Here is a 27,174-nt window from a genome sequence, read left to right on the forward strand (position 1 = left end):
TGCAGTTTTGGTCTCCCTACCCAAGAAAGGATATACTTGCCATAGAAGGAGTGCAGTGAAGGTTCACTAGGCTGATCCTGGGGATGGCAGGACAGTCATACGAGGAGAGATTAGTTCGATTGGACCATATATTCACTAGAGTTTAGAAGAATGAGAGGGGATCTGATTGAAACGTATAAAATTCTAACAGGGCTAGACAGGCTGGATGCAGGGAGAATGTTTCCCTTGTTGGAGGTATCTAGAACCAGGGGTCACAGTCTCAGGATATGGGGCAGGCCATTTAGGACTGAGGTGAGTAAAAATTTCTTCACTCAGAGGGTGGTTAACCTGTGGAATTCTCTTCCACAGAAAGCCGTGGAGGCCAAGTCACTGAGTATATTCAAGAAATAAATTGATAAATTTTTGGATATTAGGGGCATCAAGGTGTATGGAGAGAAAGCGGGAATATGGCGTTGAGATAGAGGATCAGCCATGATCATATTGAATAGCGGAGCAGGCTCGAAGAGCCGAATGGCCTACTCCTGCTCCTAGTTTCTCTGTTTCTATCTTTCTACGTTAAATAATATTGATTGACAGTACCTCTCTTCCAGGACTCTAGGTAGGATGGATGTAGTTTGGGGAAATATAGAAAACAAATTGGCTTTTGAGTTTACACAGAGGTTATGTTCACTGGTGGCAGATGGTAACCCTTAAAATCAGAGAGGAGAGAACAGTGTGGGTGGTGTTCTTGGTCAATAAATGTTCTTTATTCAAAAGCGTCAGTGTTGTTACATTCTCTGAAATGGGCTATTGACTTCACATTTGTTTTAAAGTGCTACGTATTCTCATTCATATTTAAGAATGATTCATTTTATTAACAAAAAATGAATTATATATAAGGAAGACATTTGCATTTACGTCATTTGATTTTGAGTGCAATACTTCTGAATTGAACTGACAGGTCAGGAGAGTTTGCTTAGTCCCTTTAGAGTATTGGTATATTGCAGTGTTGTTATCAGTTGTAATCTTGGAGACAGATCCTGTTGATAGCAATTAATGAACACTAACATGCTAATTTGTCCATGTTGCCCTGGTAGCCTCTCTGACATCAACCACTTTGCTACTGCATTTTGGTGATAGCTTCACTCAGAGTTAGCAACCAGCAATGGGAATCATTTTTACAGAAAAGGGTTCAAGTTTATATTTTTAATTTGTTAAATTTTACCATTTGCTGTGGCCTTGAGAAGGGAACTGGTTGTGGTGCTGCTTATTCGACCTAAGATCATGCAGTATTGAACTGATGGGGATGTGGGACTTGCTACAATAATGTACCAAGCATACAACAGAACTATGAAAATTGGAGCAATTTATTTGTAATTATTTTCTGAGAAGATAGCTAATTTGTATTGAACGAGATGAAGCAGCCATTTATTGACCAAGAACATAAGGATTTAGATGAGGCCAGTTGCGAGGGAGTGTTTTGTTTTTAATTGATGGGACATACTTTCTAATTAGTGTCAATATAATTGCATGAACAGACCAGCAGATTCAATAATTCCTTGCTTTCAAAGGCTGATTGAAAAGCATACTGAGGTAATTTTATCTGTGATTTATTTAGAGGGGGAGTGGGTGAGGGCTATATCTGCATATACATGACCAATACAGGCCTGAATAAATGATCATAGAACCATAGAAAATTTACAGCACAGAAAGAGCCCATCCAGCCCATTGGGTCTGCACTGGCTGAGAAAGAAAAATAAAGAAAACTAGCTGTCCATTCTAATCCTGTTTTCTAATGCCTGGTCTGTAGCCTTGCAGGTTACAGCGCTAAAGGTGCAGATCCAGGTACATTTTAAATGAGTTGAGGGTTTCTGCCTCCACCACCAAACCAGACAGTCAATTCCAAACACCGACCGCCCTTTAGGTGATGAATTTTTCCCACATGTCCCCTCTAACCCTTCCACCAATTGCCTTAAATCTGTGACCCTTGGTAATTGACCTCTTTGTAGGGGAAACAGGGCGTCCCTGTCTACTCTATCTAGGCCCCTCATAATTTTGTACACCTCATTCAGGTCACCCCTCAGCCTTCTCTGTTCCAAGGAAAACAACCCCGGCCTGTCCAATCTTTCCTCATAGCTGCAATTTTCAAGCCCATGTAAATCTCCTCTGTACTCTCTCCAGAGCAATTATGTACTTCCTGTAACGTGGTGACCAGAACTGTACCCAAAATTCCATCTGTGGCCTAATCAGTATTTTATACACTTCCATCATTACATCCCTGCTTTTGTATTCAATACCTCATCCAATAAAGGAAAGCATTCTATATACTTTCTTCACCACCTTATCCACCTGTCCTGCCACCTTCAGAGACCCGTGGACATGCACTCCAAGGTCTTTCATTTCCTCTATCCCTCCAAATATTCTCCCATATATTGAGTATTCCCTTGTTTTGTTTGCCCTCCCCAAATGTATTACCTCTGCCACTTTTCCGCCCAATCAGCCAGCTATCCTTTTCACTACAAATCACACATTCAATTTTTGTGTCATCTGCAAATTTCCAATCATACCTCCCACATTTATGTCCAAACCATTAATATATACAACAAACAGCAAGGGCTCTGACACTGAGCCCTGTGGAACGCCACTGGAAACCGTTTTCCATTCACAAAAACATTCATCAACCTTTGTTTCCTATCGCCGAGTGAATTTTGGATCCAACTCTCCACATTCCCCTGTATCCCATGGGCTTTACTTTTCTGACCCAGCCATGTGGAACCTTGTTAAATGCCTTACTAAAATCCATGTAGACAACATCCACTGCACTACCCTCATCAATCCTCTTTACTACCTCCTCAAAAAATTTGACTAAATTAGTGAGACACGTCCTTCCTCTAACAAAGCCATGCTGACTATCCATGATTTATCCATTCCTTTCTGAGTTACAGTTTATCTTGCCTCTCAGAATTGATCCTAATAATTTTCCCACCACCGATGCCAGGCTGACCAGCCTATAATTATTTGGCCTATCCATTGCACTCTTTTTAAATAATGGTACAACTTTCGAAGACCTCCAATCCTCTGGTAACTTACCTGTATCTAGTAATGTTTGGAAAATGATCCTCAGAGCATCTGTTATTTCCTTCTTGGCTTCCTTAAACAGCCTGGGATACAATCGATCCCGCCCTGGTGACTTATCCACCTTCAAGGATGCCAGTCCTTCCAGTACATCCTCTCTCACTATGCTTATTGTTGCTCATATATCACACTCGTCCTCTTTAACTAGAATATCTGAAACATCCTCTCCTTAGTGAAGACAGAGATAAAGTACTCATTGAGGACCCTGCCCACATCTTCAGCAACAGCGCACAAGTTACTATGTACATCTCTGATAGGGCCTACACTTTCCTTAGTTATTCTCTTGCTCTTAATGTACTGGCAAAACATCTTCGGGTTTTCTTTGATTTTACCTGCCAATATCTTTTCATACCTCTCTCTGCTTTTCTAATTATCTTTTTTACTTCACCCCTGTACTTTCTATACTACTCTAGGCTTTCTACAGTAGTATAGTAGACTGTCATAAGCTTTCTTTTTCTGCTTTATCTTGCCATGCATGTTTCTGGATAACCAGGGGGCTCTAGATTTGGCAGTTCTGGCCTTTTTTCTTTGTGGGGATAAGTCTAAGCTGTGCATGTAGAATCATGCTTTTGAATGCCTCCCACTGTCACTGATTTCCCTTCAAGTAGCTGTAACCAGTCCACTTTCACCAGATCACCTCTCAGCTTCTTAAATTTGACTTTCTCCAATATAGAGCTTTTACTCCTGTTTTATCTTTATCCTTTTCCATAATTATGCTAAATCTAACTGTTATGGTCACTATCTCCAAATGATCACCCACTGCTACTTCATCCAGCTTAATTTCCTAAGACTAAATCTAGAATTGCACTCTTTCACATTGGGCTTGTTACTTGCTGGCTAAAAAAGTTATCTTGAATGCAATTCAAGAATTTTGTGCCCTCGGTGCCTATTACACTGTTCGTATCCCAGTTGATATTCGAGGAGTTGAAGTCCCCAGCTATTATTGCCCTATTGTTTCTGCACTCAGAAATTTGCCTAAATATTTGCTCTTCTATCTCCCTCTCACTATTTGGGATCTATAGCACACTCCTAGTAGTGTGGCTGCCCATTTTTATTCCTGAGCTCAACCCATATAGCCTCATTTGATAATTCATTTAGCATATCATCCCTCCTCACAGCTGTAATTGGTTCTTTAACCAATATTGCTACACCCCCACCATTTTTAGCTCCCTCTCTATCCTATCTGAAACCGCTATATCCAGAAAGGGTGAGTTGCCATTTTTGCCCTTCTTTAAGGCAAGTTTCCGTTACAGCAATGATATCATGCTGCCAGGTGTATATCTGTGTCCTCAGCTGAGTGGCTTTGTTTGCTATCCCCTTGCTTTTAAATAAATAGCATTTAACATTGCCAAATACCTGTGCAGTAAGCCTTTTAACCTTTGCTTCTTCAGAGTCACTTACTAATTTTCTGTCTCCCGCTTCCTGCCCTGAATTTGACCTATCTGAATCTGCCCTCACGTTCCCATTCCACTGCCAATCAGGCTATTTTCATGAACAAACCAACAGTATCCTCAGACAATTCACTTCCCTTATATTTTTTTCATATGTTATTGGCCCCTTGACAACCAGGTTTGGCCATGCTGACCCTAATCTCACCGTTGACCGCTACTGATTGAAAATACTGTACAAATATGCACAATACATCAATACAGCCTCCTGTATCTGTCATATTGAAAATATATTACAAAACCAGCGTACAATTTTCTCTTTTTAAAAAACTGTGTTTGAAAATTTTAACATAATATTGTATAAGCCTTAATTGCTAATAAATGTTTACCAGAACAAAAACAGAAATACCTGGAAAAACTCAGCAGGTCTGGCAGCATCGGCGGAGAAGAGCACAGTTGACATTTCAAGTCCTCATGACCCTTCAACAGAACAAAGTAGAAATAGGAAAGAGGTGAAATATAAGCTGGCTTAACGGGGATGGGGGGGTGGTGGGTGGGGTGGGGAGGTGGTGGGGTGGGGGGGGGGAAGGTTGTTGGGACAAGCAAGCAGTGATAGGAGGAGATATCCAACAGATGTCACAGACAAAAGAATAAAGAGGTGTTGAAGTTGGTGATATTATCTAAAAGGATGTGCTAATTAAGATTGGAGAGCAGGACAAGCAAGGTAGCTCTAGTGGGGATGGGGTGAAATAAACCATGGGTGGAATATATTTAAAAATGGAAATAGGTGGGAAAAGAAAAACCTATATAAATTATTGGAAAAACCAAAAGGGAGGGGGAAGAAACGGGAAAGGGGTGGGGATGGAAGAGAGAGTTCAAGATCTAAAGTTGTTGAATTCAATATTCAGTCCGGAAGGCTGTAAAGTGCCTAGTCGGAAGATGAGGTACTGTTTCACCAGTTTGCGTTGAGCTTCACTGGAACAATGCAGCAAGCCAAGGACAGACATGTGGGCAAGAGAGCAGGGTGGAGTGTTAAAATGGCAAGCGACAGGGAGGTCTGGGTCATTCTTGCGGACAGACTGAAGGTGTTCTGCAAAGTGGTCACCCAGTCTGCGTTTGGTCTCTCCAATGTAGAAGAAACCACATAGGGAGCAACGAATGCAGTAGACTAAGTTGGGGGAAATGCAAGTGAAATGCTACTTCACTTGAAAGGAGTGTTTGGGCCCTTGGACGGTGAGGAGAGAGGAAGTGAAGGGGCAGGTGTTGCATATTTTGCATTTGCATGGGGAGGTGCCATAGGTGGGGGTTGAGGAGTAGGGGGTGATGGAGGAGTGGACCAGGGTGTCATGGAGGGATGATCCCTACGGAATGCCACCAGGGGGGTGAAGGGAAGATGTGTTTGGTGGTGGCATCATGCTGGAGTTGGCGGAAATGGCGGAGGATGATCCTTTGAATGCGGAGGCTGGTGGGGTGATAAATGAGGACAAAGGGGACCCTATCATGTTTTTGGGAGGGAGGAGAAGGCATGAGGGCGGATGCACGGGAGATGGGCTGGACACGGTTGAGGGCCCTGTCAACTACCGTGGGTGGAAAACTTGGTTAAGAAAAAAGGACGATATGTCAGAGGAACTGTTTATGAAGGTAGCATCATCAGAACAGATGCGATGGAGGCAAAGGAACTGAGAGAATGGGATGGAGTCTTTACAGGAAGCGGGGTGTGAGAAGCTGTAGTCGAGATAGCTGTGGGAGTCGGTAGGCTTGTAATGATATTGGTGGACAGTCTATCACCAGAAATTGAGACAGGAACCGGCGACTATCAGGTTCGAAGCTGTGGAAGGAAGATCTCCAGAGGAGATGAGGTCAGTGACAGTCCTGGAAACAATGGCTTGATGTTCAGTGGTGGGGTCATGGTCCAGGGAGAGGTAGGAGGAAGTGTCTGCGAGTTGACACTCAGCCTCTGTGAGGTAGAGGTCAGTGCGCCAGACAACAACAGCACCACCCTTGTCAGCAGGTTTGATGACAATGTCAGGGTTGGACCTGAGAGAACAGAGTGCGGCAACCTGACTGAGGACATCAAACTGTGAATCTACCAAGCCTGCGTAGTGATGAGACCAGGACCTTCCTCCCACAGCTTCCAACCTGATAGTCGCCCAACCTCGGATGGCCCGCTTCTACCTCCTACCCAAAATCCACAAACAGGACTGTCCCGGCAGACCGATCGTGTCAGCCTGTTCCTGCCCCACGGAACTCATTTCTCACTATTTTGACTCCCTTCTCTCTTCCCTTGTTCAGTCCCTTCCCACCTACATCCGTGATTCCTCTGACACCTTACGTCACATCAACAATTTCCAGTTCCCTGGACCCAACCGCTTCCTCTTCACCATGGACGTCCAAGCCCTCTACACCTCCATCCCCCACTGGGGATGGTTTGAGGGCCCTTAGCTTCTTCCTCGAACAGAGGCCCAAACAATCCCCATCCACCACTACTCTCCTCCGTCTGGCTGAACTTGTTCTCACACTGAACAATTTCTCCTTCAACTCCTCTCACTTCCACCAAATACATGGCTATGGGTACCTGCATGGGCCCCAGCTAAGCCTGTCTCTTTACGGGGTATGTGGAACATTCCTTGTTCCAGTCCTACTCCGGCACCCTTCCACAACTCTTTCTCCGGTACATCGCTGATTACTCCGATGCTGCTTCATGCTCTCGTCGGGACCAGGAAAAATTTATTAATTTTGCTTCCAATCTCCACCCCTCCATCATTTTCACATGGTCCATCTCTGACACTTCCCTTCCCTTCCTTGACCTCTCTGTCTCAATTTCTGGTGCTAGACTGTCCACCAATATCCATTACAAGCCTACCGACTCCCACAGCTACATCGACTACAGCTTCTCACACCCCGCTTCCTGTAAGGACTCCATCCCATTCTCTCAGTTCCTTTGCCTCCGTCGCATCTGTTCTGATGATGCTACCTTCAAAAACAGTTCCTCTGACATATCGTCCTTCTTCCTTAACCGAGGTTTTTCACCCACGGTAGTTGACAGGGCCCTCAACTGTGTCCGGCCCATCTCCCGCGCATCCGCCCTCAAGCTTTCTCCTCCCTCCCAGAAACATGATAGGGTCTCCCTTGTTCTCACCTATCACCCCACCAGCCTCCGCATTCAAAGGATCATCCTCCGCCATTTCCGCCAACTCCAGCATGATGCCACCACCAAACACATCTTCCCTTCACCCCCCCACCCCGGCGGCATTCCGTAGGGATCATTCCCTCCGTGACACCCTGGTCCACTCCTCCATCACCCCCTACTCCTCAACCCCCACCTATGGCACATCCCCATGCAAACACAAAATATGCAACACCTGCCCCTTCACTTCCTCTCCCCTCACCGTCCAAGGGCCCAAACACTCTTTTCAAGTGAAGTAGCATTTCACTTGTATTTCCCCCAACTTAGTCTACTGCATTCGTTGCTCCCAATGCGGTTTCCTCTACATTGGAGAGACCAAACGCAGACTGGGTGACCACTTTGCAGAACACCTTCAGTCTGTCCGCAAGAATGACCCAGACCTCCCTGTCGCTTGCCATTTTAACACTCCACCCTGCTCTCTTGCCCACATGTCTGTCCTTGGCTTGCTGCATTGTTCCAGTGAAGCTCAACGCAAACTGGTGAAACAGCACCTCATCTTCCGACTAGGCACTTTACCTTCTGGACTGAATATTGAGTTCAACAAAAACAGAATTACCTGGAAAAACTCAGCAGGTCTGGCAGCATCGGTGGAGAGGAAAAGAGTTGATGTTTCGAGTCCTCATGACCCTTCAGCAGAACTGAGTAATATTAGGAGAGGGGTGAAATATAAGCTGGTTTAAGGTGGGGGGGTTGTAGGGACAAGCAGGCAGTGATAGGAGCAGATAATCAAAAGATGTCACAGACAAAAGAACCAAGAGGTGTTGAAGGTGGTGATATTATCTAAACGAATATGCTAATTAAGAATGGATGGCAGGACACCAGGCCTAATCCCACTTTCCAGCATTTGGTCGGTAACCCTGCAAGTTACAGCACTTGAGATGCACATCCAGACACCTTTTAGATGAGTTGAGGGTTTCTGCCTCTACTACCCTTTCAAGCAGTGAGTTCCAGACCCTTACTGTCCTCTGGGTGTAAAAATCTTTCCTCATTTCCCCTCTGATCTTTCTACCAATCACTTTAAATCTATGCCCCCTAGTCACTTACCTCTCTGCTAAGGGAAATAGGTCCTTCGTGTCCACTCTATCCAGGCCCCTCAAAACCTTGTACACCTCAATCAAATCTCCCCTGAGCCTCGACAAAAGCAGAAATACCTGGAAAAAATCAGCAGGTCTGGCAGCATTGGTGGAGAAGAGCAAAGTTGACATTTCGAGTCCTCATGACCCTTCAATAGAACTAAGTAAAAGGGTCATGAGGATTCGAAACGTCAACTTTGCTCTTCTCTGCCAATGCTGCCAGACCTGCTGAGTTTTTCCAAGTATTTCTGTTTTTGTTTTGGATTTAAAGCATCTGCAGTTTTATGTTTTTATCTCCTCTCAGCCTCCTCTGTTCCAAGGCGAGTAACCCCAGCTTACCCAATCTTTCCTCATAGCTGCAATTTTCCTCTACACTGCTCCTCTGCACCCTCTCTAATGCAATTACATCCTTTCTGTAACGAGGTAACCAGAAATGCACACAGATGTGTAATCTAATTGTTTGTTGTGTCGAGTTTCATGAAATAAAATGTGAGGATTTTTCAACTGGAAATTGATCCTGGCCTGTCTTTGGCCCTGAAATAAAATGTGTATCAGGAGCAATTACCAGAAGCTGGACAGCTGGACCTCACCCAAATTTGGGCTTCTTGCCTCATTGGCATATCGCCAGCAAGGTGTGATGCCTCCAGAGGCAGCTTGCTGGCTTGACAAGGACGATCCTGGGCCAGTTGCCTTGTTGATAGCAGCTGCCAGGTAGCTCTTTGGATGATGGGGGAGATTAGGATGGTGGCAATTTCCTATAGAATGTCATCGGTGCAAGAGGTACTCTTGGTTCTCCTGGATCCTCAGGACAGTAAATTTAAAAATATTTCCTTTCTGATGGCAGCATCTATTGGTGCTTATAAGGTCAGCTAAGGTCTGCTTAGTGCACAGATCCATAAATCTGCATGGAATAGGTCAGGTACCAGCTTTGCTCAGTGCCAGTAAATTTCAGAGAAAGATCCTTAAACTGTCATTAGGCCCCTGTTAGGTACTTGGCATTTGTATATATGCTGCCAAGGATATGCCTAAATATTGTCTGATCAATACGGGGTCAAATGTGTTTCCAGTGAGTCATTAGGGTGCGGAATGTTTTGTCCAAGTTGGTCCTTTTTGCCCCCATTACCACTTGCAGAGAATGGAGGTAACAAGGAGCAACTTCATCCCCTCTGAGTCCAATTGTAGCGCTTTTGCCCCAGTAGATGAGCTCAGGATCACATAATGGAGTGCATTTACCCCTGCATACATACATACATACGAACATACGAATTACTAGCAGGGGTGGGCCATTCAAAACAAAAACAGAATTACCTGGAAAAACTCAGCAGGTCTGGCAGCATCGGCGGAGAAGATAAGAGTTGACGTTTCGAGTCCTCATGACCCTTCAACAGAACTCAGGTGTTAGTTGTGGCTCAGTTGGTAGCACTCTTATCGCTGAGTTAGCAGGTTGTGGGTTCAAGACCCATTCCAGAGGCTTGTGCACACAAGTAAGGCTGACACTCCCAGTGTAGTAGAGATGGAGTGCTGCATTGTTGGAGGTGTTAGTCTTCCAGTTGCGACATTAAAAAATTAATATTACAGGTGTTAGTTGTGGGCCATTCAGCCTGCCTTGCCTTTTGATAAGAGGCAATGATTCATCCATGTTAAGCCTGGTGGATGTTTTTTAAACTAACTATCCATAAAAAAACATGAAAAAGATCATATACATTGCACTTTTCATGACCACTGGACACCATAAGGCACTTTATAGCCAATGAAGTACTTTTGAAGTGTAGTCACTGCTGTAATGTAGGAAACTTGGCAGCTAATTTTGCAAACAGCAATACGATAATGATTGAGGGATAAGTATTGTTCAGGGCACCATGGATAACTGCCCTGCTCTTCTTTGGAATACTGCCATGGGATCTTTGACATCCACCTGAGCAGGCAGATAGGGGCTTATGTTTAATGTCTCATCCAAAAGGTGGCACTTTTAACAGTGCAGCATCTCCTCCACAGGAGTGGGACTTGAACCCAGAATGTAACAGCTCTGAAGCAAAAGTACTATCAGATGATCTACAGCTGATATCCAATTACAATGTACCAATACACCACAGCGACACTTTCCAATTCCCAGTTACAGATTGCAGGAGGAGGTGGCATTTTGAGCTGATCTGCACAAGACTTTGGGGAAACTATGCTACCTGAAGCCAAAAATCAGCTTTCGTAACAGGACCTCAAAACATTTTGGTGGGTCACTCAATCTTCCAGATTCAATGTCAGTTCACAAACACCATGCAGTCCATTTCACCTGTGTAACTCCCCAGTATGGAAAGGGTGTTGTTACACAGATTACTGCCTCATATTAGCCTATATTTGCCTATAACAGCTTATATTATAAATAAAATAATATTAGCCTATATTATACCACCCCATAGTAGCTCATATTATACCACCCACATTATCCTTATTTTACTTCCCCATTTTAACCCAAGTGTGGAAGGACACTGAAGATAGAGCAAAATGAAGTCTTTGGAAGGATTTGTCCGGGTCTTTAGAAATAATTAAACATATGCCAAGATGGTGCAGAGACCTTGGTCTGTCTCATGTATTATTTTCAAACATGAAGCCACAATAAGGTACCTCTATGGCTTGGACCAGACCTAATTGGAACCAACACCAGACTTCCCAATCAGTCATTGGTCAGTTTCATGTCAATTTCACATGAAATCACTCAGAAGAGGGAGTGTTTGGGAAATTAAACCGGAATTATGTTCTAGATTTATCTGATTCCTAAGGGAAGGAGAGGCAATAATGATTACACGGTATCATATCCTGGTATTGTCAATGTTCATTAGCCCAAATAAGCTGATCGATGTTTTTTTTCTGTGTTACTGATTCTGCCAATTAATGTTGGAAAGAAAAGGAGCATGAAATCATTACAGGCAATGAGCCATATAGTGCTGCATTTTGATAATCCATTTACTAATCCAAGCACATTGGTGAGAGTGAGTTTCTGTAATAGATGAGCAAGATATTGAAGGCAGACTTAGGTCCATCAGACAGAAAAGATAGCATCATGCTCCAATGTTCATTATGGGGAGAAACCTTTTTCAATCGAGTTTAGTCCAAATGACAATGCAATAATTATTGACTGCAACGTTCAGACTGATTGACAAATTAGGGAAGGGCAATAAATACAGGCCAAGTCAGCAACGCCCACATTCCCTGAACAAATAAAAAAAACTTCAAGCCTGAAGAGCAAAATGATCCTTAGCTTTCAGCAGCATGAAGTCTTGGCCATCTTTACAAATGGAGCAGTTTTTAAAAAAAAAATGTTATCCACATCTCCTTCTTTTAAAATTGTGCTTTATAACTAAACAAATTCACTTCCTTATTGGAACTTCCATAAGCCACATGGTCATATTATTCTGGACATTCTGATACGATGTTAATTACAGACCACACCCAAGTTCCACTGGCAACCAGCAAAGGGCTGTGATCTGTTCTAAATATGTGAAAAAAAAGAGCAAGCTATGGAAGAAAGTGAGTACAAAGCAGTTATTCCATACTGATGACATCTTTTTGGTACATGTTTATTACCGTGCAGTGGATTGGGTGAGAGGAAGGATGGAAGCAAAGCAGGTCAGGTTTGAATAATGGAAATATGCTAACTGGCAGGTATTTTTGGCGCTTTACTTGGTGGCCTTTACAAATCGGAAGAATTTACCCAGAATTTTCCCTTACAAGGATAAATCAGTGATGTAGTGTCCATGATAGGCTAGATTGTACGTAACCCATGGAAGATTTGTGGCTTCATGGGCTAAATGATGTTTCTTATTCCGTGCATTTTGATGCTGTTTGTATCCTTGAGATTACAAAACCATTTGAGCCACTTGATTAAATTGCTGTTGTTACTCATGTTCAACCTAAATTCTACATTGCATTGTGTTGCCTTTTGTTTTACAGTTGTGGTAATATCTATTCTTCCTCAGCTACACCTCGTCTATCCATTATCCCATTCCTCTCTCCCTAACCTATTGGTTGAAAGTCTGACATGTGTTTATTCCATAATGGAATTCAGTCCCGGTCATTTTGCTCTGTCACTCCTGTACCCATCTGCAGCTATTTTCCCTTCACCCAACCATCATTTTAATCACACTCTACAAAGCAGTCAGCTGCTTGTCCTCTTCCATTGTCTCATTTTGAACAGTCTGTTGCAGGGAAAAATACAACAGTTGAAGTTAATTCTGCAAAAGCTTAGTAAACAAAACAAACAAAATTAAAAGATACACAAAAACCCATGGGAAAATAAGCAATTCTAATCCATTTAAAAAAGAAAATGAGATCAATTTCATGTTATTATAATGATATAATTCCTTGGGCTTTAATACTATACAAGACACAAGGCACCAACCACTCATAAGGGATTTGGGTAAACACGTTGTGGATTCACTTATTAAGACCAGACACATGAGAACAGTTACCACAGGTATAAAGCTCGAAGGCGTCAAAGTTGTGTGTGTCTGCGTTCTGCTCAAAGCAAAAGTGAAACTAAGACTGGATCACATGACATGTTTCCCTTTTAGTGACATCATGCTGATGTCCCTTAAGGGCACATTACAACAACCAACAGCCGCAATAGTAAAATAACACTTTATATTTCTGTAGGTGTAGCACACCTCGCCGTAGAAAGATTGTTCAGAGTGCTATGCGAGCTGGCCACCGAGCAGGAGGGAATAAGGGGAAAGGAGTAGAGGGTGAGGGAAGGAGGGCAGGAGCGATCAAGGGGGGAGGTGGGCAAAAGCATGACCGAAGCCAAAGGAGTTTGAGACAAGCAGAGATTTTCAGAAGAAAGAGAAGTAGACGGGAAATTTTAGGATGAGAATAAATAAATATTAACTCAAAGTTTCAGCATTTATAAAGGCTTGGTTGCTGGAATGCTCTCAATTTGTTCTGTTTTGTTGGCCTGCACAGGATGTGTCCTCCAGTTACTCTAACTGGGGGGGTTGGAATTTTACAGCCCTGTCGTGGTGGGTGTGAGGCTGGAAAATTTGGCAAGCTGTTCAAAATTCCATTGACTTTGGCAGGACTGGAAGATCCCGCAGGTGGGAGGAGCAGCAAAATTCCACCCGTTGTTTCCTGACAACAGGAATGGCACTGATGGGAAAAATGTGCTGCTGACGAGCAGGAAATCTGTTGTCTGCGTTATTTATTGTGCTTGGCTGACCCCAAGTGGTAAAAGATATTAAATCACCTAAAACAAAAACTTATCTAAAGAAATATGGGCGAGAATTTTCTGCCCGTTGGGCGGGCTGGTTGGGAGAGGGTGCGGGCAGAAGCGGAGCCGATCGCTGTGCACCGTCATTTTATGTGGGTGGGCCAATTAAGGCCCGCCCAGCGTGACGCACGGCTGATAGCGCTCAGAGGTACCTGTGCGGGCGCGGGGGGAGGGAGGAGGAGGGAGAGTCGGGGCCTGCACTGTGCGAAAGAGCACAGAAATCGCCCTGAGGCACGGAGTTGCCTCAGGGAGATTAAGTTCAGATTGAAATTTTTTAATAAAGAAAGGGAAAAATTATTCACACATGTCCCCCCATGTGGAGGTGCAGCAGCGATGCTGTGGCATTCAAGGGGATAGTGGTCAGAAATGGGATATGGCGAATTTGGAAGGTGGTTGACACATGCATCTTTGAAGGGCCGAGGGATCTTTGCCTATGACCCACACATCTGAATCTATCACTCTGTGACCGAGCAATGTTGCAACAATAACGATTCAAACAATCATTAGTGCTTTGGATGGTGGGAAGACAGAGCGGACCTCGCTGTTGGCCTCAAATACCTGGCTGCTGCACCCCCGCTTCACTGACACCTGTGGACCTGGGCGCATGGCGCCTCTCAAGCTTCAGGGCCTCCTGCTCGAAGCGGCTTAAGATCATCAGCTGGGCCTGGCCGCCTCCAGTCTGCAAACGGTCACACACATTGTGAGCATTTTTCTCCTGAAAAACAGAGAAGGCCGTTCATTGTGGCTAATCGCACATGGACTCTGCATGCACACATCACACCCTAACCACAGGGGCCCATATCAGGCCTCTAGTGCCTCCTCTCTCTGCGACTGCTGATCAGTCACACAAAGATAGTACATCTGCTCCCAACACCTCCACAACGGCCACCTTGGACACATTCTGCGTCCATCACTTTAGGAACCACATGGTCTTAGTTCCCATAACAAGGAGGCACAACTAGGTGTGACGCCAAGGGCAGCAGATGGCTTTTAGCCACGAGTCCTTGAGGCTCCCCTTCCGCAATCTCATCACTGTGAACAGGACATGTGTTGGAGTTCTGAGTATGTACCTAGCTGCATCTACTGCAGGTTGCCCCCAGACTAGTCATGTGCGACTAAGAGCAACACATGGTGAGGGGGAGAGCTCATCTCCTCATGAACCACTCAGGCTGATCTAAGCATGGGCACTATCTGCTTGTCCACCCAGCGTACGAGAAATGGCCAATATGATTCAATGGAGTCACGACAGTAAGACTTGGAGGGGGAGCCCTCAAAGGCTAAGGCTACCTGCTGGGTTAAATGCCCAATGCCAACATGTTACACACCCTTCCAGAGTGCAACAAATCGTTAAAGCGCTTACAGCACTGGATCCAGGTGTGCCGCACCACATCGCGGGAGCTCAGCACCTCCGCCACCTCCTCCCAGGCACGTTTCGTCATGTGGGGGGGGGGGGGGGGGGGGGGGGGGGGGGGGGGGGCTCCTCCTCCCATTCGAGGGGACCAACACCTCCCGCTGTGCTGCCACTTCCTCGAGGAGGGCAGCAAGGCAGTCATCAGAAAAGCGAGGGGCATATTGGCCCCCCCTCTGGCCTACCCTGCAGCCTGGCCTGCTCCTCTGCCCTTCCCTCCAGGCTGCCCTGCTGAGCAGACCCCCTGCGGTTGGAACTCGAGCTGGCCATTGTGAGCAGCCTACAGGAGGCTGCTAGGCCTTCCTTTAAACAGGCCGCTGGGTGGTCATTGGACTTGGCGGTCTGTGCACACCCACCGCCGCCCACACACTCCCGCTATCCACGGGAGTCGGAAATGCGCTGGGCGGGCCTTAATTGGTCCGCCTGTGCAAAATGGCGGCGTGGCCCTGATTGTGGGCGCTGATCGGGTCCACGTCCACTCCTGCTCCTGAAAATCTTGGCCCTAGATTTTTCTTTGAAATCCAAAAGCTATTTAGTTCTCAGACTCCTGCACAAGCTGCATTGTCTTTCTTTCGTACTCTGATTTCTGTAAATATTCATCCACTTCTTCCCACCATATCTGCTCTGCTGATTCTATTCTCCCTATCAGAGTTGCTGAAATGTCCTTTTCGTTTCTTTAACTGATTTCTGCTCATTGCTAATGGAGCCCTGGATCATATATTTGTCTTATTATCTGTGCTTCTTTTATACAACTTCTTGATGTACAAATACTCCTTGCTTTAGCTTCCATCCCACTAGCTTCCACACCTGCATTTCTATTGCCTGCAGCATTATTCCACCACCAAGTACATCTTCTCCTTCCTCAGTCCACTTTCCAGAAGGATTGTTCTCTCTGCTGCTCCAGTTCACCCTTTGATTACCTGACCTTACACTTGGCACTTTTCCATGTGGGAGATTTGCTTCATCCCACACCATCTCCAGTAAACACTTCTTCCATGTGAAACCACAATTTAAATACACCTTCTCCAATTATGTTTTCTCCGATACATTGGAACACCAAATCTAAAAGAAAGAGACACTTGCATTTATATATCACTTAACATGACCACTGGACATCTCAAAGTGCTTTACAACCAATTAAGTACTTTTTGAAATTTAGTCACTGTTGTAAAACTCAAGTAGAACTTATAACCTAATTATTTTATATTCATAAGGAAGTATTATTCAACAGCTTTTCCAGGTTTCTCAGAAACCGTTCATAGGCTATATTTGTCAGCTGCGGCTTAGTGGTAGCTTTTTGCTTCAGTGGTTTTAAGTCCCACTACAGAGACTTGAGTGCACAATTCAGGCTGACACTAGAGAGCAGTACTGAGGGAGTTAGAGGCACCAATTACAGATGAAGCATTAAAATGAGGCCCTGTTTGATCTCGCAGTTGAAGCTTGGCTCAGAACCCAGACATCCATTAGACTGTTGAAACAGTTGCACCCCAGGGAAAACATTGATTGATTGCCAGCTCTTGCTCTCTGATCTATGCTGTCAAATGCACAATATTTATTTACACAAGATACAGAGGTTTCAGGTGCTTGTGGTTTCAGCTGTTAATACTTTATAAGGACTGGATGGTTGACACTTTTATAAGGCTATAGTAAAAAGCGTTTCTTCACAAAAGAAGAAAGTTATGAATGAATAACTGTTTTTTTAAAAGAAAGCTTTCCCACACATCCTATTGTTACTATAGGGTTCATTGGCTCTGTACAGAGTGTACAGAATGGGTGAGTGGACATGGACATGCCATAGGTTGGCATATGTGGGGCCATGGGTGGTAGGTGGAGGGACATAGATTGGCATGGAGGGTATGAGGAGCAATGGGGTTGTATCTGTGGGGTGGGGAGGTTATAGCTTGGCATGGGGAGCATAGGTAAGACCTTTTGAACTTACTTTTCAAAATGTTCCCTCATCCAGACTATGGATCATGACACCTCTGCGGTGCCGTGAACCATGAGTCCTTTAAAAGCTGGCCCAACTCTATGAAAGTTGCGTAGGTTTAGAATATGCCCAGTCCCGGTGGAGCTATATGGCTATGGAGCCGGCTAGGCCTGGAGTTCAGGTTGCGGGCTCACGACCCACAGTAGCTCCCACCCTTAACAGCTGCTGGTGAAATTTAGGGGCACTGGGAATGGGGTTGGGAATCCCGGAATCAGGTCCTGGTTGCCATTTTTACACCTCCATGGAGTCTCTCCGACTCTGTGATAACCCAGCCCCGTAATTTGTTGCCCTGCTCTTTATAAAACCATCATTTGGTCAAAAGCCAAAATAAAGCTGTCATTCTTCTTTTCCCCTAATGTTTTATTGGGGTGCATTATTATTTGTACACTACATCACTTCAATTATTACTTACAGTGCAAATTAATAAATATTTTTCAAATACGAGAGACACTAGAGCTACTTGGACAATAGAGAAGACTCAGGTGAGCTGGATCTTGGTTGTTTGTGGGGGTATTCTATTTATCTTAAAAGGGGCAGAACCTTATATTTAAAATTCCTTCTTTGGATATGAGCACCGCTCGCAAGGCCAGCATTTATTGCCCATCCCTAATTTCCCTTAAAAAGCTGGACCCCTGGAAACTGACTGCAAGGAAGCTGGAGGGAGTAGGAGGAGGGCTTCCCTTTGCTGGGAGTCTCTCTGCGCCTTTGGCTTTGTCACAACTTGGTAAATTAGTGGGAGTCTGCTGAGGTAAACCATACTGGAGTCCGCTTGGGTGGCTTGAGGCTCCCCATCAATGGGGCGCCCAGGCTAGGAAACCACTTTAAATCCCCTATCCAAAATGGTGAGTTTTTCTTAGGACTTTTCAGGATTAGCTCCCTTCAATGTGGCTGTTACTGGATAACACCCCACCCCATCCCCCACACAATGGCCATAGCTTTTGGTCACATATAGCTGGTGGGTACCAGAAAAATGCCTGTAGTGGGGTTTGGTCCCATTTTCCTCATTCTAATTGGAAGACCTCCCACTGACTCGATGAATTCTGGTGAAGTCAGCCCGAGAGGGAATGGTGAATGTGATCCTGACATAACTGTTGGCATTGCCTCTTGAAGAGTTTCGGGCCTCCAGATGTATCGGAGACGCTTATGGCCCATTGGTCAGCAAGAAGCGTTTCCTGAGGAAAAATTTCTAACTTGGCCTGCAACGTTTTTATTTGCTAGAAATAGAAGCTCTGCCAATTGAAACTGGGAAGACAACCTCACAGAAATAACACGCAGGGAACGTCCTGCTGGTCTCATGAAGCTAGTCCAATACCATCAATAAAATGCCATAAACCCCATCACGCTTACCCAGTACAAATACTGGGAGAGGCAAAAAAATATGCGTTGGGTTCCCTTCACTTTCAGCTTAGGAGCCCAGAATGTAAAGCATTCTAGTCTATGTACACACTGCGCACGCTGGGTAGCATCTTCCCCGCCCGTCATCAGTCGGATTTATGGAGGGCTGAGGGCAGACTGGGCTACCTGCTGAAGCTCGGCAGGAACCCATTTCATGCTTATTAAAGCCCCTGTCGAATCTTCCACCCCCCCCCCAGCCGGAATTTACGTCGTTCCGTCACCCGACTGGACATTTGTGTCGCGCACCTGGTGAGGGAGAATTTGAAGACACTTGCCCGAGAGTCGAAGCTGGCTGCGCCACTGGAGCTGGCCGCAAATATGAAGCACACGGAAGACATGAGGTGGGGGGAGGACTGGGGGAAATGAAGGGAGGGTGGGCGCAAGACATGGGGGTGGGGGGGGTGGTGGTGGGTGCTGTCCAGAGGAGATGAAGGTGGGGGCGTCCAAATGAGTAATGTGGTTTATGAATTTCAGTGCCAGTGTGATGCTAGATGTATAGGTGACATGTCCCAAAGACTGGCGGATCGTATCAAACAACATGTACCAGCCGCTGTTCACAATGGGCAAGAACAGAATGTACCCAACCAGCCTGTCCTTGCAAAGCTCAAAACACAGTGTCCAATGTTAGATGTGATTCCGTGATTGGACAACATTTGCTAAATAATCCTCAGTGTGCTAAGAGTTACACTGACAACCAATTTAAGATTGTCAGTCGGGCTCGCCTTGTGGTGTATTTGCGTGTACTGGAAGTTACATGTATTAATACACAGGGCCTGGTCTTTGCAGGCAGAAAGAACAAGTACACACATTGTACCTGTTTCAGCTAAACAAAGTAAGTGACAACCAATGGCTGACTCATTCCTCAGGGCAATGCTTTGACCAATCAGGGTCAAACTGCCTGGTTTAAAATTCAAACAATGCTTGGCAGTTAACTGTCAGTCACCATCACTGGTGCATTCTACATGACAATTCCTCTACCAATCAGAGTCCACTTGCCAACCAATCAGCACTCTCTTCTCATACAGTATAAATTGTTGTTTCGCCCTTATTCTTGTGAAGTGTCCTGATGAGTGCAAGATGAAAAGCTTTCACATGTCTCGTTTTTCAGTATATTTTCCTTTGTGCTAGGTATGACTCCAAACCAGTAGAGAGTTTTCCCCTGATTCCAACTGACTCCAGTTTTGATAAGACTCCTTGATGCCACACTTGATCAAGTGCTGCCTTGATGTCGAGGGCAATCACTCTCACCTCATCTCTGGAGTTCAGCTCCTTTGTCCATGTTTGAACCAAGGCTGTAATGAGGTCAGGAGCTGAGTGACCCTGGTGGAACCCAAACTGAGTATTGGTGAGCAGGTTATTGCTGAACATGTGCCGCTTGATAGCACTGTTGATGACCCCTCCCATTACTTTACTGCTGATTGAAAGTAGACTGATGTGGTGGCAATTGGCTGGATTGCATTTGTCCTGGACATACCTGGGCAATTTTCATCATTGCCAGGTAGATGCCAGTGTTATAGCTGTCCTGGAACAGCTTGGCTAGGGACACGGCAAGTTCTGAAGCACAAGTCTTGCCAGAATATTGTCAGGTCCCATAGCTTTTGCAGTGCCCAGTCATTTCCTTATATCACATGGAGTTATTCGAAATGGCTGAAGACTGTCATGTGCAATGCTGGGGATCTCTGGAGGAGGCCAAGATGGATCATCCACTCAGCACTTCTGGCTGAAGATTGTTGCAAAATCTTTTGCACTGATGTGCAGGGCTCCCCCATCATTGTGGATGGGGATATTTGTGGAGCCTCCTCCTCCAGTGAGTTGTTTAATTGTCCACCACCATTCATGATTGGATGTGGCATGACTGCAGAGCTTTGATCACTTGCTGTTTATGCTGTTTAGCATGCAAGTAGTCCTGTGCTGTAGCTTCAGCAGGTTGACACCTCATTTCTAGTTTGCCTGCTGCTGCTCCCGGCATGCCCTCTTTAATGGGCCAGGGTTGATCCCCTGGCTTGGTGGTAATGGTAGAGAGGGCGTATGCCGGGCCATGAGGTTACAGATTGTGGTTGAGTACAATTCAGCTGCTGCTGATGGTCCCAATGCCTTATGCTTGCCCAGTCTAGAGTTGCATCTAGCAAGATGATAGTGCCACACAACACGATGGAGGGTATCCTCAATATGAAGACAGGACTTCGTATGGCGGTCACTCTTACCGATACTGTTGTGGACAGGTACATCTGCGGCAGGCAGGTTAGGATGAGATCAAGTATGCTTTTATCATTTAACTTTTATTTAGTTTGATTGAACTCAAATTCAACCATCTGCCGTAGTGGGATTTGAACCTGGGTCCCCAGAGCATTACCCGGGGCCTCTGGATTACTAGCCCAGTAACAATGCCACTACTATTACTCCTCCTCCTCCTCATCCTCCTCCCCCTCTCTCTCTCTCTGTCTCTCTCTCTCTCTGTCTCTGTCTCTCTGTCTCTCTCTCTCTCTCTCTCTCTCCCTACCAGTTGAGCACCATGATTGGACCTTTCCCTTATAATTCAGAATTTGTTCACTTTCAGTCCTCTCTCACTATTGAAGTGTTAATGGAATGAACAAAGATCAGGTTTGTGGAAATCTGTTTACGGGACTTAAAACAACCTTGTCCTTCTGTGCTAAATTCTCTTTGAAATGGAATGTATTACCACACAAATGCGTTGGCTTACAGACCAAAGTAATTAATATCTTTATTAATAATGAAATAGTAATATAAAATGTAATATTTGGCAAATGCTAAAATGCTATAAACACACATAAATGAGGAAGTCTACAATGTGTAAATGCCCCTTTGTAAGAATATTTTTGGATTCATTTTAAGTGTAGGCTTCACGAACAAATCTACCCATGCAATATTAGACAGCTATACACTTGGACATTGTTCAAAATCCATTAGCAGCCAGTTTGGCCCTGCCAGGTACTGTCATCCTGTAGAAATGCCAGAGCTGACAGCCTGTCATTCTGGCCAGGTTTGTTGATTTGCTCAGATTACCTGACATCTTTCTTTAACAAGATGGGTCAAGTGGTATTTTTATATAAAAACAAAAATACTGAGGATGCTGGAAATCCAAAACAAAAACAAAAACAGAATTACCTGAAAAAACTCAGCAGGTCTGGCAGCATAGGCGGAGAAGAAAAGAGGTGACGTTTCGAGTCCTCATGACCCTTCGACAGAACTTGAGTTCAAGTCCAAGAAAGAGTTGAAATATAAGCTGGTTTAAGGTGTGTGTGTGGGGGGCGGAGAGAGAGAGAGAGAGAGAGGTGGAGGGAGGGGGGTGTGGTTGTAGGGACAAACAAGCAGTGATAGAAGCAGATCATCAAAAGATGTCAATTTACACACACACCTTAAACCAGCTTATATTTCAACTCTTTCTTGGACTCGAACTCAAGTTCTGTCGAAGGGTCATGAGGACTCGAAACGTCAACTCTTTTCTTCTCCGCCGATGCTGCCAGACCTGCTGAGTTTTTCCAAGTGGTATTTTTAGTCCATTTACCGATGGGCAGTTCAACAATTCATTCCTTGTCACTTGCCAATGGCTTTTCAATTCACTCAATTCCTGCAATTCCTTGGATATATTTTCAGCCAATTTGATTGCTTCTAACGGGCTTTAAGTTGCCCATATTCTCCAATGGATTGGAGCTGTTCAATTTTATCGTTCCAGCTTGGGAGTTCAGTAATTGATTGATCATCAGTTTTCTCCACTCACTACAGCTCACATTCTGCTTCTTAAGTACCCGAGGACAGATAAGCAACGTTTTCCAATTGCTTTCCTTCCTGAAATTCTCAGATAATCATAAATTAAGAGCCGATCATCTTCAGCGGTAGATATAATGATTCTCTGATTTGAGTCTATTTGCTTTCTGATTTTTTTGTTTATCCAATGAAACTTGCTCAGGTTTAAGGTATAATTGGCAAAAATACCTGAGACTGTGGTTGAAAGCAAACGCAAAGTGATCTTAAAAGACTATTTTTTTTCCCTGCAAACTAGACCCCTAAGGAGGCAATTCCACTGTAAGGAAAATCTTGTCACTTCAAACAGGCTACTTGCAAATAGCTTTATTAACAAGTCAGTTCTATAATATCTATGCTTCGTTTCTATCAATAATGTGCCTAAGTATTGCAGACACAAAAGGAAATAAGCTAATGTAGATCCCTGGTTCAATTATGAGCCATTTATCTCTACAAGGATTTTGGCTTCACAACTCACACTGACATCTTTTCCAGCATGACATTTATAGGGAGAAATGTCTTGGAGCTGTATGGAGTATTTGAGTATAGAGTGAGGAACTCACGTAAAACATACACAAATCCATGTTTTTGTGCTGAACTTGAGAGACTCATCCATTTCTGGAATTTACTGATACTGTTGACTTGGCGAAGCTTTATACTGACCGTCTTAGTGACCCTCCTTTACAATTCCTACAGAATACACTTAGGCCCGGAGTTTTGCCATGATGAAGAGGTTCTTTTCATGGCGAAAATCCCGGAATTGGCCGAAAATTCCACTTCCTACCCTGAACCCAGCATTTCCCATCTTTGCAGGGGTGAGACTGGAGTTGGACTGAGGTTTTTGACTGCATGATTCACAAAGGCAGGATGTGGGATTTTGGAAGAACAGGAGTGTGGAATCCGGAGTGTGCAGAATAGAAGAGGTGTGAGGAGGTCTGAACTTGGTGGGTGTTTTTGAGAGAGTAGAGTATTTGGCGGCAGTTGACCAAAATGAGACAGGAAACACAAATACACATAATAGGTGCCAGAGGCAATTTAAGCAAGCTGTTTAAATAGACTAAAGTACAAGCAACTGCAGTTTTACAGACAAAACTTAGATAGAGTCCTAGGATGCCTTTGAGAGAGCTAAGGCCCCCTTTGGGGAAGTTAAGGCACCCTTTGGGATTGTTAAAAGTGAACATGATTATGCACTTTTTACACACAAAATCATTGGAACTGTCAAGTTGTCAAAGAGCTGTCCAGCTGTCAAGGAACTGTCCAGTTGTCAAGGAAATGTTAAGGAGCTGTCCAGCTTTCAACCCTGTCAAATCTGTCCAAGAAGTGTCAAACCTGTCAAAGCTATCCAGCATTGGCATTGGTAAAGGGTGGTTGGTTGGCGGCATGGATTGGCATGAGTTGGCACTAAGTTGGCACATGGGGTATGGGGCCACGGGTGAGGTGGGTGGGGGCATGGGTTGGCATAGGTTGACATGGATGGGGCATAGTGAGTGTGTGGGTGTTGGGGGCTGAAGAGATGTTTTTTGTTTTATTATTATTTTTTATTTACTTAAACACGGTTTCGGTGCACAGGGGCAGGCCTTGTGCCCAGCCTGCCTCTGTACCTGACAACCTTCGCGTTCGTTCTGGGGTCACCTGCCCGACTCCTGTTTCAGCCCGAGCCCCTGGCACCCCCCTTGCCCCCGATCGAAAATCCAACCTGTGGGCAGACATTTTTAAAAAGCCGGGTTCACTGCGCTGGGAAATCTCCTGACTCTGCGAGCCCAAAAATCTGGGCCTTAGTTTCAGGGAAAATAGTTTCAAAGACTTCCACCTGTCAGTCAGTCACGTTCTTTGTCACAATGGGGGCAATTTTAAACGTTAATAAATGGATGGAATATTAAAGTTTTAAAAATCTCAAACACAAACCTGACCTAATTCCAAACTACCCCTGTCTGGATTTAAGGAGAGGGTGTGTTTGGGGTGGTTTTTTAAATACATTCCTTCTTGGGATGTGAACATTGCTGGCAAGGCCAGCATTTATTACCCATCTCTAATTGCCCTTGAGAAGGTGGTGAGTCACCTTCTAGATGCAGTGCAATCTGTGTGGAGTAGGTACACCCACAGGGCTGTGAGGAAGGGAGTTCCAGAACTTTAACCCAGCGACAGTGAAGGAATGGTGGTGATATGGTTCTAAGTCAGGGTGTTGTATGACTTGGATGGGGACTTGCAGGTGTGGTGTGACCATATGTATGCTGCCCTTGCCCTTCTAGGTGGTAGAGGTCACGGGTTTGGAATGTACTGATAACCAACTCACTCTGAGGAGATGGGTTGGTCATTTAAATATTATAATGAGGCTGCCTGCCTCATATTTAACCTGTTTTCCAGCTTTCACACTAGCCAGCTGGGCATGGGGACACGTCCTAGATAAAGGGAAGAGAAAACTGCTTTGTGGACTAGTTATGGGCCTTTGCAGCATGGCTTATGGGTCAGGAGGAGCAGGAGTGTTCCCTCCTTGTCCTCCAAGCTTACCTGTTTCCCTGCCTACTATTGGACTCTGCTCCCAACCTAAGGACCTCCTTAGGAACCGACCTTCCAAGATGTGGGATGGGATTCTCCTTTAGGCTGCTGACCCCTCCCTCGCTAACAAATGACACCTTCTCCCCACCCAAGGGAATGGTGACATTCCCTCCCCCTCCCCCCATACTGGACTCCCACCACCCCCCCCCCAGGGATCGGATTGATCTGTCAATCAGACTGGCCTGCAGGTGGGGAACCTGCTTGAAAAAAGTCTGGATTTTGAACTGCACAAGGTGCAGGGAAACCCAGATTTTAAAATTTTCCTGTCACAAAACCTCTCTCCCCACTCACAAAACACATCAAGATCGGGACCAATGTCAAATTCCAGGGAATTGGGCCATTAGCATGAAAGGGCTGAGTGCCTGTGTCACTTGCTGAGCTCCCTGTGTGTGTCTGCCCTGCTAGGGGGGAGGGGGGGAGTGGGGAATATGGGGCAGGGAGATCCAGCGGCATGTTGTTGCTCCTTTGAGAGGGGGGAAGAGCAGTGGGCTGATCAAGGAAGAAGAACCTTTAGTGAATAATGATGGGGCTTGGCAGTATCAGGCCAGTCTTGGAAACGCACTAGACCTTGAAAAATAAAACTTGAAATTATGTTCACAACGGAGGAATGGGTATTGTGGTTCTCACTAACGCCAGGATCACATCCTGAAAGTGTCTCTGTATCAAACAGACAGACTTTGCACTGGGGCAGAGGAGGTAAAACTGTTGGGATCTGGGTCACTTCATCAGCCCAGCTTCTCCTTGGATGCAAGATGGCCAGGCCGGGCACAAGAGATATCAGAGATTTGGTTCCAACCTTAAAGTCCTCCCAAACTGTGCAATTTCCCACCAAAACCAGCAACATTGTGATGAAAATGTTTATTTATTGTACCTCCCCCCAGCCTGTTCCCCCCACACCCAGCCAGGATTGCAGCCAGTGCCTTGAAGAAAAAGGACCATGAATCCTGGAACGAGGTAACTCCGAGGTTTCCAAGGCCTGCCTGGCAGGCTCTGGCAAGGATCGGAGGAAACCTAAGGGGGAAAAGAACCTCTAGGGTAGCCTCCGATAGGAGACAAGCACCCCTTGCCCAGCTATCACTTTACCAGGCTTCACTTGGCAGGGTGGACGCTCGACGATTGCCTCTCCTACTGTGGGTGAAATCTCAGTGGCAGCAGGAAGAGCCTCTTAAATGGTTATTAGTTGGCCACTTAATTTTTAAAAATTATTTCCTCATGGGATGTGGGCGTCACTGGCTAGCCCAGCATTTATTCCCCATCCCTAATTGCCCTTGAGAAGGTGGTGGTGAGCTGCCTTCTTGAACCGTTGCAGTCCATGTGGTGTAGGTACATCCACAGTGCTGTTAAGAAGGGAGTTCCAGGATTTTGATCCGGCGACATTGAAGGAACAGTTATATATTTCCAAGTCAGGATGGTGTGTGGCTTGGAGGGAACTTAACAGCTGGTGGTGTTCCCATGTGTCTGCTGCCCTTCTCCTTCTAGATGATAGTGGTTGTGTGTTTGGAATGTGCTGTCTAAGGAGATTTGGTAAGTCTCGGCAGTGCATACTACTGCCTCTGTGCTTCGGTGGTGAAGGGAGTGAATGTTTGTTGTGCCAATCAAGCGAGCTGCTTTGTCCTGGAAAGTCAAGGTTCTTGAGTGTTGTTGGAGCTGCTCTCATCCAGTCAAGTGGAGAGTATTCCATCACACTCCTGACTAGTGCCTTGTAGATGGTGGACAGGCTTGGGGGAACCAGGAGGTGAGTTATTCACTGCAGGATTCCTGCCCTCTGACCTTCTCTCGTTGACTATGGCTAGTCCAGTTCAGTTTCTGGTCAATGGTAGCCTCCAGGATGTTGTTATTGGGGGATTCAGCAATGGTAATGCCATTGAATGTCAAGGGGCAATGGTTAGATTCTTTCTTGCTGGAGAATGTCATTGTCAGGAACTTGTGTGGCATGAACGTTACTTGCTACTTGTCAGCCAAAGCCTGGATATTGTCCAGGTCTTGCTGCATTTGGACACGGACTGCTTCAGTATCTGAGGAGTCACGAATGGCGCTGAACGTTATG

The 27,174-nt window shown here is 45.2% G+C and overlaps 1 long non-coding RNA gene across 1 annotated transcript in view; it reads left to right on the forward strand.

Moving 5' to 3' along the window:
- Positions 1-27,174, forward strand: part of LOC121293829 — a 56,082-nt gene that overhangs the window by 24,133 nt on the left and 4,775 nt on the right. The window lies entirely within an intron of this gene.

Source organism: Carcharodon carcharias, chromosome 22 (genome assembly GCF_017639515.1).
Source record: "Carcharodon carcharias isolate sCarCar2 chromosome 22, sCarCar2.pri, whole genome shotgun sequence".
In the NCBI taxonomy this organism is placed as follows: Eukaryota; Metazoa; Chordata; class Chondrichthyes; order Lamniformes; family Lamnidae; genus Carcharodon; species Carcharodon carcharias.